The sequence below is a fragment of the Amblyomma americanum genome, chromosome 1 (assembly GCF_052857255.1).
Source record: "Amblyomma americanum isolate KBUSLIRL-KWMA chromosome 1, ASM5285725v1, whole genome shotgun sequence".
NCBI classification, from domain to species: domain Eukaryota; kingdom Metazoa; phylum Arthropoda; class Arachnida; order Ixodida; family Ixodidae; genus Amblyomma; species Amblyomma americanum.
This window is the reverse complement of record NC_135497.1, coordinates 325,677,510-325,697,087: the sequence shown is the minus strand read 5'-3', so window position 1 is coordinate 325,697,087 and position 19,578 is coordinate 325,677,510. Positions and strand designations below refer to the sequence as shown.

At 45.5% G+C, this 19,578-nt stretch overlaps 1 pseudogene; it reads right to left on the bottom strand.

Moving 5' to 3' along the window:
• LOC144120653 (nose resistant to fluoxetine protein 6-like) overlaps positions 1-19,578 on the bottom strand; it is a 44,572-nt pseudogene that overhangs the window by 4,436 nt on the left and 20,558 nt on the right.

The following is a 19,578-nucleotide window of genomic DNA, read 5'->3' as shown; positions in this document are numbered from 1 at the left end:
AACCGCGCCAAGCTTGTAGCGCTACTGCGCAGCGCGGCGGCGGTAGCGTGCTTGAAGTTGCCCTTACTGCTCGTGGTTGGTCGTGCTCCGAACGGCCTGCAATGCGAACTGCTCTAAAGCAAAGGCAAATGTGAGGGTGCAGGCGTACGCACTCTCCCATTCCACTTAGTTGGATTTCCAGTCTATGCCGTGTTCTCTCTATGCGCGTCTCGGACGTGTCGATATTTGTATCCTTGGTGCCGATGAGCTGCATGACACGTATCCCGAAGCATTCGCTATCGGAAAGGATTTTGAGCCGAGAGCGCACCAAGCAGGGCCGGAGATTGTTTCGATTCGCTCTTTAACGCCCGATGTAAAGCAGTAACCCAGGTGCAACTCCAAGGGGGACAGCTGCTTCTCCGCTTGCACATGAGCCGCAAACACGAAGAAGACTTTTGTTCGAACCTTTAGAGTGCTATGTGCACAATCATGTAGATAGCGAATTTGCTGCTCTTTTTTTAAAGTGTGCTGCCCTTAGCAGTGATTTTTTTTTGTTTTAGGTGAATTTGGTTTCCTTTATGTCGCAGGTACGATGCTTTTTAATACCAACAACTAGCGGACGCAGTGGATGATATCCTAAAAACAGTTAGCTTGGCCGCACGTCCTAACCTACTTCATGCTGATATATATATATATATATATATATATATATATATAGGTTGAAAACGCTTCATTTAGCTATAGATTTATTTTGAGTCGACGTTTCGGACAGAGCCTGTCCTTTCTCAAGACTGGTCTATATATATATATATATATATATATATATATATATATATATATATATATATATATATATATATATATATATATATATATTATTTTCTTTAGTCATTCCACTAACCCTAGGAAGTTTGTTTAAAAAATCATGGTATTTTGATGCTTAAATTTCCAACCATTGTGGCACTTTTTAGAAATTTTGTTCGTGTGTGTAAAAAAAACAGTAATGGACGGTTTTTTGCAATGGAAAACTAACGAATTAGTGTTATTGAAGTCTGGATTACATGACAAGATTTATTTATAGAAAAAAATATTGGTTTGGACAGAAATATGAGGGGCGGTTCAGTGCTACTGGACGCCGAGAGTCGGACATCAACGCATTTCATTACAGCGGTAGTGAGCGACGGATTGCAGGAAACACGCATTCGTGTCTCCGGAGGAGTCGACTGTTCAGCTGTGGGACGAAAAGTTGCCGTTCGGTAACCGAATGTGATCAAGATGTGCGCACTGTTGTTAAAAACCACAAGAGGTTTTTCATTCTGTCGATTGAATGCCGCCGTGCACAACAACGAAAAAAAAAAAACTCAGAAGGCTTTCCTCTGCCTGACCATGCTACTTTTATGTGCACTTTGCGCTGGAAGTTTAGAAACCAGGCAAGCTGCACAGAATGAGAGAACGCTTTTTGCGCATTATCTCTCATGTAAGGCAGCAAATAAAGTATTTTTCGGTTATTTATTTTTAAAGTAGTTTCATGCGACTAATTTTTGTTGCCCACCGAAGTTTCTGAAAAAGCTACATACCTTATCTTCGTAGCCGTGTGAGTGCGCTCATGTGGAGGCCAATGACTAATTGCTCTCTCGCTGTTATTTCGTGGTTATTTTTTTCACGAGTTTCACATTTTTATCTGACGCTTATTGTAGGATTAGTCTTATGCAGATTTGCTCGTTTTCTATGCGAAGCTTGGACATTATTCAGAAAGATAATTGCCTTGCATTGGTTCACTGCCTAGTTAATTAACGTTTTGGATGCCCCAAATACCTTCCCACTTAAAACAGGGGATAAAATTACGTAATCAGCATCACCGTCACAAGCCGGGTTACGCCCACTGCACCCTGTCCAACTGATCTCTAGTTAGCCCTGATTTGTACCAGTCGCAGCTACCTTGTCGCAGCAAGTCTTCTAATCTAATCTCCAAACCGGTCTGTCGCCCCTTGTCTCGTTTACCTTCCCTATGAATTCATTCCATTACCGCGAGGCACCATAAGTTATCTATCTTCCACACTGCGTACCGTACCCAAGTTGATCGCCTTTTCTTTATTTCAACCAGAATAACGAAAACTCGGGTTTGTTCCCCAATGCACACCGCTTCGTTTCTGTGCCTTCACATCACCCCTATCACGTCCTTTTTTATTATCTCATTGCGCTGTTCTGAATTCAACTGCAAGCGTTATTTTTTGCTTGCCAACGGTAAGCACCGGCAACGTACAACTTATTTTTCTCTAGGGGAATATTAGAGATGGTTACTGCCAAATGCGCTACAACGCCTTTTCATTTATACCCCGTTTCATTGTTGGCGAGGTTACACTCACAGAAACTTGAAACCTCGCCCCGCGTGATATGATACAATATTTTCTACTTGTTTAAATTTCTCTTGCCTCATTTATTAAAAAAGAATCGGAGCGAGTTTTTTTCTGAGCAACGACTTTACTGAAATTTCTCTGCGTTATGCACTCTGTTCCTGCTATAACCTAATTTGAAACGAAACATTACGAAATTAAACGAGTGTTTCTGCAACCACGGAACGTTTTACTTGTCTTATATTATGGAGCAGCTTCCGGAATTATAAAAGATAATGACTATAACCCCCCCCCCCACAGACACACACACACACACACACACACACACACACACACACACACACACACACACACACACACACACACACACACACACACACACACACACACACACACACACACACACACACACACACACACACACACACACACACACACACACACACACACACACACACACACACACACACACACACACACACACACACGCGCGCGCGCGCGCGCGCGTACGCATGTGAACTCACCTGCACATGCGCACATGCAAGTTGCTTCCCCAAAGATGACCAGTTTGCAGCCATGGGAAAAAGCAGCGCAAAAGACGAGGACAAAGGAGCGGAAACATTAGCGCTGACTCCCCCCGCCTCATCGACGGATCATCGATCCTGAATTGACCGAAATACTCCTTGTGCGGAAAAGCCCATTATGGCCCATTTTCTCAGAACTGCCAGTTGAAGTCCGTAGGGACGAGATTTGAAGGCGCATGCTCCTATCCCAAGTCATCCACCCCGGGAAGCCGAGTACCAGGCCAGGCTACTTCTTCTACCCATGCTTGTCTCTTGCGCTGCTTTTCCCCATTGCTGTAAATGAACGGACTCAAGATGACTCAGGATTTTCAAAAAGCGGATGAACCCTCACGTAATATGTAGTATCTGCTACAGCGATAGTTGTGATAACTCTTTCGAAGACATCCTCTTTTGATGATGGCCTTGGCAGATTCTAGGGCGGGTCATATACCGGGTGTTACAAGGAAGACTTTAAGCAATTTTCAAAAATAGGATTTTTGAGGCAAAAATAGGGTTAGGTCACCACAAGTTATTCAAGACAAAGGTACTTGAAGATTACAGCAGCAGGGCTTTATCCTGCAGTACAGGCTGATGATAAACGTACCTGTGTCCTTTTCGGCATTACAATGACAATTACAACCTGCAAGCGTAACGTCTCATGCTCTGCTGTTTTTTTTTTGTAAGAATTCCGCATGCAAAGAATTTACAGCCTTGTGGCTGTAATTAGAGATTATATGGTGTACGGTCAATATCCTGAAAATTGCCTTAGATTGTTTGACGTGCTTCCAGGTTCGCGTAAAAAAAGGGGGGGGGGGGGGGGGGGAGGCACTCTACGGTCAGCACGCCGAGCGTGCCTCACAGTGAAGGCTTTAAAACAGGCATTACTACCAATTCAACTGAGCAGGCCTTGCAACCACCTTCTTAAACAGTCAACAGGGTTTAAAGACATTCCAAGCCTACTTACGTTTTTTTCCCCGGAGAAAAATAAATGAAAATTCGTTTCTCTTCTCTATTTTACTTGCTGATGATGCGATAGCCCCAAGATAGCATACGATTTTCTCCTTTCAAAATTCCCCCCCCCCCCCCTTCTTGGTTGTTTTACCACGCTTTTGTCCGTGCGCAACTTATCCGATTACCTTCCCAAGCGTTGAACTCTGTCAATGCCGTGAGGTGCTACCGATGGTGCATGTTCATCTTTATTCACGTGTTGTCGTATTTTCGTGCTTTCGTTTGTCATTGCAGCAAAATGTTTGCGAAACGTTTTATTTGTAAGAGAGCTTTGTCCTGCGGTTTCTTCATCTTGAGTCCTGTCTGCTTGTGACTAATTTTCTTCTAACGCAGCTTGTGAATGCTTGTGTGACACCTGGTGTTATTTTGAACAGCAGACAATGTTTTTTTTTTACATTACAGAAGACAAGTGAGGCTGATGCGCTTTCAAGCAGCGATTGAGTAGAATTCGTGTAAGGAAAACTCTGACAAGAAGAAATGAAAAGCTTCAGAAAGTGTTTTATTATTGACTATGGTATCTTCGCAACCAAAACTCTGCTATCGATTTTTGGCGAGGCAGAGTCGCGCTCAGGTTCTGGAGGTACTTATAGAACCTCAGGCATTACATCCTGACATTTCCAGGTTGTTTGTATGAACAGTCACTGTAGGCAGTCCGAATTTCTTGTCGCCCTTCTTGCGTTGCAGGAAGGCGTCCGTTACAATCTTGTCGAGGTTCATGATGGGGCACTCGCAGATGATGTGAAAGGCAAAAGCGAAGATCGAACTCATAGCGAACAGTTCGGCAGCACCTGTAAGCTGTGGGACGAAGAGGCGCTTTCAGTAACATGTTAACAGCAGAAGAAAGTCATTTTTATGATCACCGTGATTTCAGAGTATTTTGCTCTTTATTCGGGTGACGCACTTTGCATGCATTAGAGCTGATCGGCAGACTATATTTGAAAATGACGCCGGTATGAGTATTGCGGTAATATAAAGGGCGCTACGACTTACGCGAGGAATTGCTTAAGTTGGCTTCTGAAGTTGCTAATTGACAAAAATAGCGTGCTTGACCGACATCAATACGAAGGCAATGCGCGGAACATTCTTGCCAGCGTTTGGTTGCGCATCGTGTCTTGACGGGAACCACGCCAACGTTCTACGGCATCAAGCGCATGAACTGCGTCTGCATATGCTACACTAAATATTCGAACCACGCCATTTATCGATGTGTAATAAGAGAAAGCCAACTTCAAGAATTTGGGAGAGGGCATATTTCACGTCCAATATTTTTTGAAAGTTATTGACAACTGGGTTTGCCTTAGACTCTGATGACCTTCTATTTTGTGATATTATATTTTCACCTAAAACTAACTAGAGAACGAAATTAGTTTTGGCTAATTACTTGCATTTGAAGTGCTCTCTACTATGAACATTACGTCTGCCTTGCCTCAAAATCCGCCTGTACAGAGCGTGCCGACGAATGTTTACGGCCCTTAAAATAAGTATCAGTATGGACTAAAAGAATAAACGCTCTGTACATTACCGATCACAAAATTTGCAAGCCTATTTTATGGCAAAACGTTTGTGGACGCGTCCAGAATGTTCATTAAGCTTCGAGATGATGCTTACAAAACATGCCATAATGTGTCTCTATGTAGAAAAAGACGACGGCTAACCTGTATACTTAATCACGTTCTTGGGCTTAGCGTATTGACATTGCTTATAGAGGTGCCCCTGCACTCATACTCGGACGTTTAGTGCAGCGCTTCCTTGACTCTACTCCCGATTTTCTGGAACTCAAGAGAGCTCAGCGGAAGGTGCCTGGATGGCTTGCTCGAAATTACGGTTACATACGAGACAGTTATAAAATTCTTTTAGGGGTCCAATAGGAACGTGGTATTCTTCCGAGTCACAGTTCTTTTTAACCTTGCGGAAACAACAACATATGCGTCTAACCGAGACAGAAAAAAAACAACTTTTTGGTGACAACGAGACTATCCACAAGAGTAAACAAAACAGTACATGAGAACACACATTTTCAGGCTTTCGCTTTGCCAACATGGTTGCAAAGCTTTTAGACGCCGTTCAGCCTCGAAAGAAAGCAAGGATTGTTCTTCCAGGCTGAACCCAAACGCAGAAGGATATATATGTTCAATATCGAGTTTGACACTGCAGTTATTTTTCACTACAAATCTGTACAGTTTAGGACTCAGGCAGGTACTGACCTGTCTTATGGGATTTAATCTCCCGAAGCAGCACATGGGCTATGAGGCCCTCCGTAGTGGACAACCTCGGATTAATAACGACCTCCTGCGGTTTTTTAACGTGCACTGACCACGCACAGCACAGTAGTCTTCACATTTTGCCTCTTAAGCGGTCATTCGAGCTTGTTTAAAACTTGATAAATACGCGGTTCAGTTGATACACATATCCCGCCTTATGTCTAGCTGCGCACAAAAGGATTTCCAGGCAATATGCGAAATGCGCTCATTCATTGTAATTAGTTTGTGTATGGTGTATGAGGCCGCCACATAATTCGTTTCACACAATTTCCTGGCATTGAAATGGCGGATGCAACAAGCCTCAACCAACACGGGCCAAACTTTCAAAGTTCTTCGAAACTGAATGGGGAGCTTTTTTTTTTTTTTGCTAATGTGCGCTCGACCGCCGCCATACCCTGATGCACATGCGTGATTTTGTCACGAACCGTTTTTGCATGCAAACATTTTCGAATATTAGCTCCCTGATGTGTCTTCGTCAGCTCTACTTTTCCCTCCGGCGTTGGCTAATTGTGCAAAATTCTTCTACGACGATACTTTTTGCGATGTTTTGTTCCTATGCGGCTTCTCAACGCCACTGCTTTCTTAGCGAGCAGAAATGCCCAAAAGAGTTTCCGTTGCGAACAGGAACTTCGTTCGATGTAATTCGAAATTTTTGGCTCGTCTTTATCCTCTGTTCCATTCTTTGTCTGTGGCCACCAGCCAAGCCTTCGCGTAAAGGAACGCACCACTTGCCTGTCGATTCCGACACATCCGTGGTTCGGATGATGTGTGGAGGAATATAAATCATCCTCAGAGTTCACGTGCTTCCGAGTGCGTTTGCATCTCACTATATCTAGTTTATTTTTCGTCATCTCTATTCATTGTTCATCATATACCTTTTTTCTGAGAACCTAAAGTTATACTGATAATCTTGCTTTCAGTTCCACCATTTACTAAAGCCATCATTTCCTTGTGCGCGCAATTTACATATTTCAGCTTGTGTTGGAGTGAGGGTGTAAATATAACTTACAAGTCGTATAAAATCCAATATACACATTTATTACCCCCCGGTGTTTTTTTACTGCATATATATTTACACACATGCTAAGAAACTGAATAATAAAAAAAACCCGAGACATGTTTGTGTCTCACCATTGACCATTGGTCCAGGCTTCGGAATTGTCTCTGCGTGAGCAGCTTGGCGAACAACACGTACGGGTGGACAAGGTAAAGGGAGAAGACCGTCTTCCCAAGTGCCGTGAAGACTCCCAGGCTGAGGAAGCGTTTCACCAGCCCTGAAGCACCGGAATATACGAGAAGAGCATAATGCTGGATACTCCTGCACCAAAATACTGAACCTCGAAAAGAATTGACCATTTACTGTAGCCTTGCATAATCTGGGTTCTCAAAAAGAATTACTCTAACGCAGGAACTTTTGGCAAGCACCTGCACTAATTGTACTGGAAAATAACTTAAAAAATGTGCGGTCCACTTGGACAGATATCTGCATGCCTCCACGATTGGCAAAACAGCAGTTTCCATACCCGTTTTAGGATGTTTTTGGTGAAGGGGGAAAGGAATGAGAGGGCACAACCGATTGTAATTTCCGCCATCTTGAATTGAAGACGCCGAAAATATGCCGCCATTTCGTCCCCTGACGTCATACTCACCTAGTTCCACCTCTATCCACCATATTGGACCGCGACCTCATCATTCGCACGTAGCATTTGTTCCTAAAATGCTATTGCAGATGGCGCTGCAAGTCTCAATGCCAGATGCGCTGCTTTCTAATTGCAGCCATAGATGGCGCTTTGATCTCAGGGTGGTAGTAGACCGCACGAAATCTCTAAACGTGATGAGTATATGCTGCCACAGACGACCCTGTGATCAAGGGTGTAGCAGACCCCACAAATCTTGAAACGTGATGAGTAAGAGCTCACGCTCTTAAAAAAGTCAAATTGAGCAACCACTCAGTAGTTCCGATTATCTTTTATTCATGCCCCCTCCCCCCTCTTCACGTTTATTCCTTCTTCCTTCTTTATTAACGTTTTTTCAAGCTCTGAAGTAGGCATGCGAAATCCCGCAGAGGACAGCGGATCCGTCTGTGCAGCTGATAGCTGCAGTCTGATACAACTCAGGGAAGAAGCGATAGTTACCCCTCAAAGGCGGCCAGTTGTCACGACGTCGCTGTCAACCTTCTCGGCATCTGCTAGAATGTCATATCGCAGGTGGTCGGCAGGCACAAGGCAACTCACCCCAATAGGCCTTCGCCATTCGTTGGAAAGCCGTCGCCGCTTCGTTGTTGTGTTACATCCAACAATAGTGGAGCTGTGCTTAGCTCGTCGCGTCACGTCAATACGAGAGTGCTGCCAAGAGCGGCATAATGAAAACGTGCGTTCGTGGCACGACTAAATTGGGATTTGTGCACTATGAACAATGCCGTAGTGAAGCTGCCACAACGAAACTTACGCTATTTGTGGTCTCTGTTGACAGTCTAAAAGTACATAGATAAAAAAAATATCCTGTACATTGAGTCGTTTAGGAGATTTTTTTTTGTATTTTAACTTATCTCAGTTAACAGTAGTAAAAAAATGCCTGTACTTTCCTGAGGAAATTGTGTAGCTTTTCACTTTAGCTGGGATACTCTCGACCTGCGCTCCCATCACCGCTTTCACCGCTAATATGAAACTATAGAAAAGGTGGCTTATCCCCAAAAGCTACATTATAGTTTCTTCCAGTGTCTCGCCTTTCCTTTTGTCTTTCTGAAAGCAGCAGCTACCTGAGGCTAAGATAGTTCCAATCGAATGATCAGCGACCTGTGGCCGAGCTTCAGGGGCCGGGCTCACAAAGGCTATTTTGTGTTCGGTTGAGTTTATATCTGCAGGCGACATGCGCTGGATACTCACAAGAGTTTATTAAGACGCTATACAAGGTACTGGCAGTCACGAGTCGGGCTCACCTACGTTTTCCGAATACGGGATCGACCGTATAAGTGCCAAACTAATTGATGATTATCATTTGCTTTTAATTGCGCAAGGTCAACTTGGTACATTTGTCTGCTCGAGGTGAGGTTAGAAGCGCATCCTCCCGAGCATTCCTCTCCAGAGGAGCCCCAAGTCAGTGCAAAGCTTGTACCCATTGAAAAACTTATGGGTAAACAGGGGCACCATAGATCGAACACTGCACCTCCCGCACACGAGGTGCATGTTCAAACCGTTGAGCCCCGAAAGTGTGTTTTGTTTAAATAAGCACAAGACGACAGAAACGACAAAATAGAGCAAGAAACACGCAGTGCGCCGTTTCTCTCGTGCTGCGCATTTCTTAGTATCGTATGCTTCACCAACTGGCCCAAGCTACTCACTCAGTGCTCTTGGGACTATGAGCGTTAGACTACAAACTACAAGCAGTCATTTCGTCTCACCTGCCGTCCCTGTGAGGCAAGAGTGGAGCATCCAGCCCACGGAGACACTCCAGAGCAGAGGATACAGGGAGGCGTAGAGGGCAGCGACAGTGGGGTCGTATGCGATCGCACCCGAGTCGAACGCGTTGGGAAACAGGCATAAGAACGTGGTTATCCCAAGGGCGATGATCCAGAGCCGCACTACAGGCATCTGTAAAAGCAAATATCGGGATCTTTTGTGTCTGCCGCCATTCGTGCATCCTGGATAGCTCCAGCGACGAAATCAAAGGCTGATGGGAGGCAGAGCTTGGTACAGAGCTCGGAAAAGTGAACGCTTTCGGATAAATAATATTTTAGAAGCGTGCTATAGCTAAAATCTAATCTTAGAAAATTGGAATTTTGTTCCATGTTCCGTTTGGTCCTCTGTATCATTGGCCCCTCAGATGCACCCGCGGCTTTCAAGCATCTGTGGCAATGAAGCCACCCGGCCATTTAATGGTTGGCGACCGGACCTCAACAGTGGCTGCATATCGCAGTCAATGGCAGCCAATGGTGAGGTCCGGTCGCCAACCACCCAATGGCCCGGTTGCTTCCCACAGGCGCTTGAAAGCCGCGGGTGCATCTGAGGGGCCAATGATACAGAGGACCAAATGGACGGAAATAGACAATGGAAAATGGACCGCTTACAAAATATGGGCCCTAATCTGAAATGCTGACTGCGCGAAAGCATCTTTCTCTCTCATTTAAAACTCCACCTAATGCGGACGGCGTTGTGGCATTTCTATGACCTGTATCCTAGCGACGAATCAGAGAAGACGAACTAATACAAAACCGCTCTGTCTGTCCATCAGAGAGCTTTTGTTACAACATTTTTTTACAGGTAGCTTTTGCACCCTTCCAATAAAAGCTATAAATTCGTAATTTGTAGCGTCTTACATGCGCCCCTAAGGGAGAAAATATTATACCACAGTGCAATAGTGAGACCTGAATTAGAATATACTTCAGAAGTCTGGGACCAGCATACTGAAAAGTACGCGTTAGAACTCGAGTGAGCCCGGAGAAAAGCTCTGATTTACATACAGAAAATATCTTAGGAAAGACTCCCTGCCATCATTAATGTTACTAAACAGAATACAGACATTAGAAACGCACAGAAAAAATAATTGCCTCGTACTTCATCTCAGTACTCTTTCTGGAAAAATAATCTGACGTTGCCCATTTGCGTATGTCGGCCGACTACGACGAGAGCCTGCGATGGGACGTTAAAAGCGACTATCGCAAGTGGGCTCTGGATAATCGCTTTATCGAGAACCTTTGCCACTTTTTAAGCGAGGCTTGTTTACACTCCTTCTTCTAACTTTCTGTTTCTCTTTCTCATTATGCCTAATGGCAAACATCTCGAATAAAAAAAAAAACCGACAGAGTTATGAATATTTGCTTGCCCCAATTTTCGCCACAACAAACGCTTACAAGTACGATTTTTTCCCATCTAACGGTAAGCGACCTCCCAGGGATGCATTTGAATCTAATGATTTCATGGGGGCATTGGAAAATTATTTTTGTAATGCTTAGCGATGTCTGAATGTGATCTGCGATTCTTTTTGCTTCTTTTTGTTCACTGTGTTCATTTCATGTAACATTATTTACGCTGGTGCGTGCTTTCTTTTTTGTTTGCTGAAGAGATGCTCTTGGGCCAGAATATTACTACTACATTCACTAAACAATAAAAAAATTACACATTGATGTACAGGCGCGGAAAAAAGTAAACGGAGCACGCTTTCGGCTTCCAACATTTTTCGCGCCTTGCCCAATTGAAATTGCAAGCCATGGTTCGTGCATACAGGTAGGTGCCGCCAGTGCGCTTTCTCATGGACGAACAATGTTCCTCCATTACTTATGGAGAAGGCGTGTTTGCACTCAACAAAATCGCGTTCTCCGTTTACTTATGACCGCACCTGTACACAACGCTTTACAGTGTTAAAATACAGACCATCGCTAACAAATATAGTGTCCCGTGAAGAACAAATGCTCTGCATTTCGCATGACAGTATGCTTTAAGCTACCGAAAGCGCACGCAGAAGACCTGGCAGACTACTTCCGCGTGGGACAGGCGCACCACTAGCCGCGCTTTAGCAAAAGAACGAGCAATGTCCGAAGAAATGGACATGGGCGCGTACAGTGAAAATTGAGACAGTCTCTCAATATATACGGTGCCGTCTAACAGACTGACCACTGGATTTATATCTGAGCATACTGACCGCAAACTATGGGAAGGATTGTAAGAATCTGATCTATCAGGTTTTTATTTATTTCCGGATACACATTTACTTTAGTTTAGTCAGGTGGAACTTTTGTATCTTACACCTATCCGCCGGTTCACATAACCACGTTGTAACAATGCATTAACCTCAGGAGCGTTTTGTTTTTAACTAAGCTTGTTCACGGTGATTTTGCAGCTTTTCGGAGCAGCAGCTACTTCTGACGGCACTGCGTGAATAGGAGCTTGTGTTAACGAATAGCTGGTGAGGACACACACAGAGTTCGCACAACCACATTATCCCAAACTGCAGTAATAAAGTGCGCTTCACAGATTCCTGCATTGGCTTCATGTTGCAAAAGAACTGACTCAAACCCCCTTTCTACACACAAGGTTTTCTATTGACTCCATGACAAAGCACAAACAACACAAGAATGCAACACAGTGATAACAGGAGATCTCTCGAGGAAAGGGTTGTCCCTACTTGCCCACTTACATCCGGCATGCACTCTTCTCACTAAGACACCAACTAACTGAAATGCGACGCAGTAAGGTAAACTATGCTCACAGGCACACCGACAACTAATGACACGGTACGCGACGGAGACGCAAGACACATGACGAACGTTCAACTGTTTACAGACCCCTGATTTTCGCCTCAAATTTTCAAGCCTTCAAGAAATTTCATTAATATCAAGCAGCACGTTTCTACAATGCCGGTGATGGCCACGCACCGAATGTATTTTTGCAGTCAGCGGCTTTCTATCTAAAGCACACAGCTTCTCCTACAGTATGGACGATGAACAGCGTATTGGTATACGAGTGTATGAAAAAGTTTTAAATACTTTTAACAAATCCCTTGCAGGGCAACCTGACAAACTCGCGAGTCGTGTCGCCATTTCTTTTTTTGCAAGAAGCCCTTCATGTGCGCCTTGCTAAGGCGTCATCTCTGTTAAGCAGAACAACATCCCCGAATCTCATGTGGTGAACTGAATGTTTGTAGGGATCCGAAATAATCGGGAACCTTGAACGTTGTTAGAACCAGTTTTTCTTGGCATGTGGGCACATAGCTTGGTTAGAACGCAAATAGCATTGCCCGCTAAGAGTGACATCAGGAATTCCTTACTTTATTGATGCGTCGCGTGTGCTAGCTGCGGCAGCCGCTGTTACACTCCCTGAAGCGTCACTGTAGCTAAGTACCTACTGAAGAAAATTTGGCACCTACTAACAAAACCCTTTCGTTTTTCGAAAACTCATCTGTATTTTTTGCATCACTGAATAGCGGCCTTTGTGTAGGCTGCAGTAAAACAGAGAGTTGAGCTAGGTGGGACATTTTTTTTTTTTGCTGTAAAAACATCGCTGGGACAGGGGACGAAGAAGCTTAAGTAACATTAATAGTAACTGTATTGACATCGTAACGTAACGTAACTGCCGAACGAAATGAGCCTGGTTATGAAACTCGAAGCGAAGGCAGACGGAATTGTGAACAATTTTGCAATTGTCCTGACAGTCAAAGATGAACCTGCAGTCCGCAATCTCTGTATGAGCCCTCCCAGTAAATATGTTCTCGGTAGTTTCGCGCCAAATTTTCGTAGCTGCCACCACATTATGGAAGGATAATTTCGCAGGACCGGATCCGTCGCATCACCCTCCACGTCCTACAATCCCCGCACCCACAGCACTCACTGATCTAGACCCCACACACTCCCCCTCCCCAGGAAACGAGGCGGCCAACTCGCATGCCAGAAGCATTACTACCCGGGCGGGGCCCGGTCGCTATCTCCATTACGGAGCGAGGTCACCGAGGGACCTGGCGACCATCTGTCACGAGATCACTCAATATTAACGACTTGACCACCGCCTTTACCCACCGGCCGAAAGATCCCTATTCCGCCTGCTCCAAACCCACGCCTTCCCAAATCCATCAGTTCTCTCCCATACCTACCCACCCTCTACTCTCCCAGCTGTAGATTCTGCGGTGATCACGCTTCCTTATCCTACATCATGTGTTCCTTCTCTATCAACCCCTTCTTCCCTATGACTACTGAGGAGAAGCGGGAGAGTGTGCTGCGCAGCTCGTAGCCCGGCCTTCAGGCTCGACTCGTACGTCCAACGGACTGACTGGGTCGCCGAGGAGCATAAGCTCTTGGCCATCCGGCGGGGTTGGCCTGCTGTGTTATGAGAGGCTCCATCCCTCCAACTCAGCCTGTGTTCTCTATACCCGTTAAGAAGACCTGTTCGTCTTTCTTGTCGCGCTCCTCTTCGTCAAATTTCTCCCAGCCGTTCGAACGGACAATGGATGCCTGCATGACCAATAGGAATTGCCCCAGTGCCAGTCGAGTGGCGAATGTTTTCTTCAACTAATGAGAAGAAGCTGTCTGTATCTGTGGCGAGTCACGTGGCGCCTAAATACTTGCCAATCCATTATTTAAAAAGACTGTGGGGTTGGAAAAAGGCGAGGACACCAATTGCTCTTGCAATTGGTCACTGCCTCTTGAGTGTTTCGACGTCTCTTGTCCGTACCTCGTCGCCCACAAAAACGTAAGGCGAGGTGAATGCAGTCCGAGTCTTCCAACCAGGTGCACAGCGCGTAGGAGTGATTAAAAATAATAAATTAATTAAAAAATGTCAACTTTATTGACATTTCAAACATTTTTCAAGGTCTACTGTAAGTACATCGCTCCGGTTCTTTTTTCAAAAACGGATCATGGTTCTGGTTTTAGCGCAGAACCTCCGCAACCACGTTGTAAAAGCTTACCTTGCATTGTGACCACAGCTCTTTGTGCGTGAAAACGTATGCTTCGAAGACGCCCACGACGAAGGAGACGATGTGCTGATGAGGCATCGAATATACGCGCTCAAAATGAATGGTAGCGTTCCTGTGATAACAAGAAAATGAAGAACTTGTATAGAGCAATCGAGACCCGCATCAAAGCTAAAGCCAACATACGCAGAAAATCAAAGCCAAACAGAAAAAAGACCCTTACTAACCCTCCCCTGGTTTGCGATTCATCCCCCTTCCACGGTAACCACCTTGCAGACGGTTCCCGTGTTAACCACCCTCAACTTAATGCTTCCTACGCTGTAGCCATACCCTCTCCTTCCACGGTAACCTTCCTCCTCTTTCCAGAGCAGCTACTTTTCGAGTGCTTTCAGTGGCAACCAGCCACCGGTTGTGCCTTCTTGCGCTTTCGCAACACCCTCCTCCTTTCACGATAACTACCCTCTGGGGACGCCTTCCTACGCAGTCGTCTCCTTCTACCCTTCGGATTGTTCTAATGGCAACCACCCACCGGCTTTCCCTTTTTACGCTTTCGCCATGCCCTCCTGCTTTCACAGTACCGCTTCTCCAGTTCGGGATTCTTCTGTTCCCGCCACACCTTCCTCCTTCCACGGTAACAACCGTCCGGACGGTTCCTGTGGCAACCAATCTCCGGTTACGCCTCCATACGATATTACCATACCCTCCTCCTTCCACTGTAGCCCTCCTTCTTCTTCGAGGGTAACTACCCTCCGGTTGGCTCCCATGGCAACCACACGCAGATTGCGCCTGCATACGCTCTCGTCCTACCCTCCCCCTTCTACGGTAACCAACCTGCGGTTGGGTATTTTTCCACTGTCGCCCCGACCTGTTCTTGCATCCACGGAAACCACTCTCCGGGTGGTTCCGGTGGTAACCGCCGACCGCCTACACAATCATCTGCTCGCGTCATAATCTCCTCCTTCCACAGTAACCCCCTCCGAGTGGTTCCCATGGCAACGCACCCAACAGTTCTGCCGACGACAACGTAATACTACTACGACGACGATGACGACGACTGCGCAAAGCACAGGGACGGGCGCTTAACAGCTGTCGCTGTAAAACATCCGGCATACGCCTGGAAGGATTGTCCACTGGACTTCAAAACATCGCGTTCAAGCTGGCGTAGCAGACTGCAACCGGCCGCAGCCTTGCTCATACAAGACCCGCGCTTTCCCTTCATAGCACAAACAAAACATTATAAATAGAGCTATATGATCAGAACTAAATGCTTTCCTCTCCCAACCTCCATCGAACGTAGTTTTGAAGATCGCCAAGTTGACGCCGAAACCGCCGCCACCGAATCTCCTGTCAGAATTTTACTAATCTACAGGAATAAAAGTTAGCGTGTGATTTAATGCAAACAGGGGACAGGATGCGAATAGCAATAGCTGCTCGCATCCCGTTGCCGTTCTAAACCTTACACCTTAGAACACCCAGCCGGCACCACAATGATATGCGCACGTGTTTGTGGGCACTAGCATGCAGTGCCAGCACGAGCCATTTGCTAGAGCCTAAGTGGGAGGATCGATAACAGATGGCGGCAGTAGTGCAACATGGGAATGATTCGATGTCTAGGAAGCGCCTTTAAGATCAGGAATGCTGTGCGGTTTGACGCCGGGGCAGGTCGGCACCTGATTCTATCGGCAATGGCACCTTTAGTGGCAGCGCATGAAGATGAGAACGAAGAAAACCAGAACACCACTGCAAACACGCTCATGACCTGGCCAAAAAAAATTCAGACACGGCTTGCCCCATTTATGACCCGTTTTAGAATGCGACGCGCTTGTATTGCGAAGCGTTTATTGCCGAAATAGTCTTAAGGACGACAAAGACCGCATTTTTTTCCAAGAGTTTTGTTATTTCTGCATTTCTTGTGGTGCTATAAAACTTTGCAATTGAAATTTTTCTGCGTACTTCCGGCGAGGTGACAACTTGGTAGGTTTGGTTTAGGTTTGGTTTATGTGGTTTAATTTCCCAAAGCGACTCAGGCTATGAGGGACGTCGTAGTGGAGGGCTCCAGATAATTTCGACCAAATGGGGTTCTTTAACATCCTCTGACATCGCACAGTACACGGGACTCTGGCATTTTCCCTGACATCGAAATGCAGCCGCCGCGGCCGGGGTCGAGCCTGCGTCTTTCGGGCAAGCATCCGAGCACCATAACCACTGAGCCACCGCTGTCGTTTGACAACTTGTTAGTTTAACCTTATCAGATTAATAAGGTCAATATAAAGCGATGAATAGTCGTGTGTTATCCGCAGTATGTTCGCCCTTATGGAGACCTTGTATACGTAACGCAGGAGCTACAGCACCTGACGCATATTGTCACTAGTGATTACAGAAATCAGAAAAACAGCGTAAAGGGATTCTAAAAAAACTGTTTATTGGGAACACCTGCGCCCGCAAAGAACTTTGTTTCGGCGGTGGCATAGCAACGAGCGTGCGTGCTCTGTGGTATAGCCGAACAGAATGCCCGCCGTTCTCGGCCGTGCTGAATTTAAAGCTGGCAAGGAACCATCGAGATAAAGCGCCAAAGCAACTACAAGTGTCTGGAACAACCTGGAAGCAGTTGCGCGTGGCCGCGATCAGTCGAGATAAGTCTGGTCGCATCTCGCGTCAAAACAAAATGATAAAGCCGCGTGCCGGCGGCTTTGAGCGTGAACAAGCAGTACAGGATTCCCGGCAATATAATCCATCCAATATAAATATTTTATATCCGTTGCAACGTTAATTCTGTAACTGGTCGTTGTCAACGTAGATTATAACATCAGAGGTGGAAAAAATGTAATAAACCAGTTGAACATTAGGCTTAACAGGTTTGAAATTGCGACTACTACCAAGCGGTGCCTTAGAAGGCACCACCATGGCGGCCTTGCTTGCCACTTACTTTTTTTTTTTGGCGGGGGGGGGGGGGGGGGGGGAGGGAAGCTTCGAATGGCTTAATAACAACTGGGTCTAAAGTATATGGTTTCTTGTGAGGCTGCACCGCGCAAACGCACCTAAGTGTTGCTGCGTTCGTGAATTGGAAGCATTCATTTCAACTCTGAAAACACGTCTGGCGCGAAGTTCAAAAAACTTTCAAATAAGGAAGTTACGTTGCTTGCCGGAGCATGAGCGCGAGCAGATTAGGATAATTTAGGGAACGATGACAATCTAACTTAAAAAAATACAAGAAAGTAACGCTAGCCCAATCTCCTCCCGCAATGGCGTATAAGCGCCGTGCCGTCCCCCGCTCGTCCTGCGTGTAAATAAACTTCGCAAATATTCTTACTCAATGTCTTTAAACCGCATGAAGAGGTAGCCGTCATAGCGGAACCAGTAGACTTGTGCTCCCACAGCCCACAAAGCGCTGCCGCAGATATGACGGTTAGGCACGCGCCACCAATCAGAGCTCTCCTGTCAGAGAAATAGAGATAGGGAAAGGAAGACAGGGAGGTTAACCAGGTGATCAATCTGCGTGTTTCCCTGCACAGAGGAAGATGGCTCGGTGGGAAAAAAGTAGAGAGGAAATAAAATGTATACGCACAGGCGGACAAGAACTGTAGCGCACAGACGGGAGCGTTAATGCTAGGAAGTCGGCTTAGAAAAGCTCATAGTTGTAAAATAGACAAAAAAGGAAGTGCATATACGCGCAAAGACAGGCCCTCTGTGATTGTATATGTCGCGCTGTTCTGTTGCTCAAAGGCCTATATAGACATGAGTGATGTTCTGGGGTTTCTGTAAAAGCCGCCACTAAATTTCAAAAATGTGCGTTGTGAGATACACAGATTGGTTTCTTAGGATGGTATAGCAGGTTGGCGGACTTCAGCCAAGAGGTAAATCATGTCAGCTGTCAAGTGGTTGACTAAATTTTAATAACTGAGGCAAGAAAAACAGCGCGAAAGACTGGGCAAGAAAGAAAGGAAGGAAGGAAGGAAGGAAGGAAGGAAGGAAGGAAGGAAGGAAGGAAGGAAGGAAGGAAGGAAGGAAGGAAGGAAGGAAGGAAGACAGACAGAAAGACAGAAATGAAAAGAAAAGAAGGAAGGAAGGAAAAATGAAGAAAGAAATAGACAGACAGACAGAAAGAAAAAGAAAGGAAGGAAGGAAGGAAGGAAGGAAGGAAGGAAGGAAGGAAGGAAGGAAGGAAGGAAGGAAGGAAGGAAGGAAGGAAGGAAGGAAGGAAGGAAGGAAGGAAGGAAGGGAGGAAGGAAGAAAGGAAGGAAGGAAGGAAGGAAAAATTAAGGAAGACAGACAGAAAGGACAGAAATGAAAAGAAAGGAAGGAAGGAAGGAAAAATGAAGAAAGAAATAGACAGACAGACAGACAGAAAGAAAAAGAAAGAAAGGAAGGAAGGAAGGAAGGAAGGAAGGAAGGAAGGAAGGAAGGAAGGAAGGAAAAATTAAGGAAGACAGACAGAAAGGGACAGAAATGAAAAGAAAGGAAGGAAGGAAGGAAAAATGAAGAAAGAAATAGACAGACAGACAGACAGAAAGAAAAAGAAAGAAAGGAAGGAAGGAAGGAAGGAGGAAGGAAGGAAGGAAGGAAGGAAGGAAGGAAGGAAGGAAGGAAGGAAGGAAGGAAGGAAGGAAGGAAGGAAGGAATGAAGGAAGGAAGGAAAGGAAGGAAGGAAAAATTAAGGAAGACAGACAGAAAGGACAGAAATGAAAAGAAAGGAAGGAAGGAAGGAAAAATGAAGAAATAAATAGACAGACAGAAAGAAAGAAAGAAAGAGAAAGGAAGGAAGAGGAAGGAAGGAAGGAAGGAAGGAAGGAAGGAAGGAAGGAAGGAAGGAAGGAAGGAAGGAAGGAAGGAACAACAGAAACAGCGGCGCTATCCCTCTCGCTTCTTTTTTGGTTTCCCTGTCTTTCGTGCTGTTTCAGTTGATTTATGCATGAACAAAATGGCCGAATAATCTGCTCTTTTGTATCTAATAAGTAAGTTTCTAACTATTTCTGTTAATCGTCTGGTTGCAAGCAGAGATTGATAGCTTGTCAT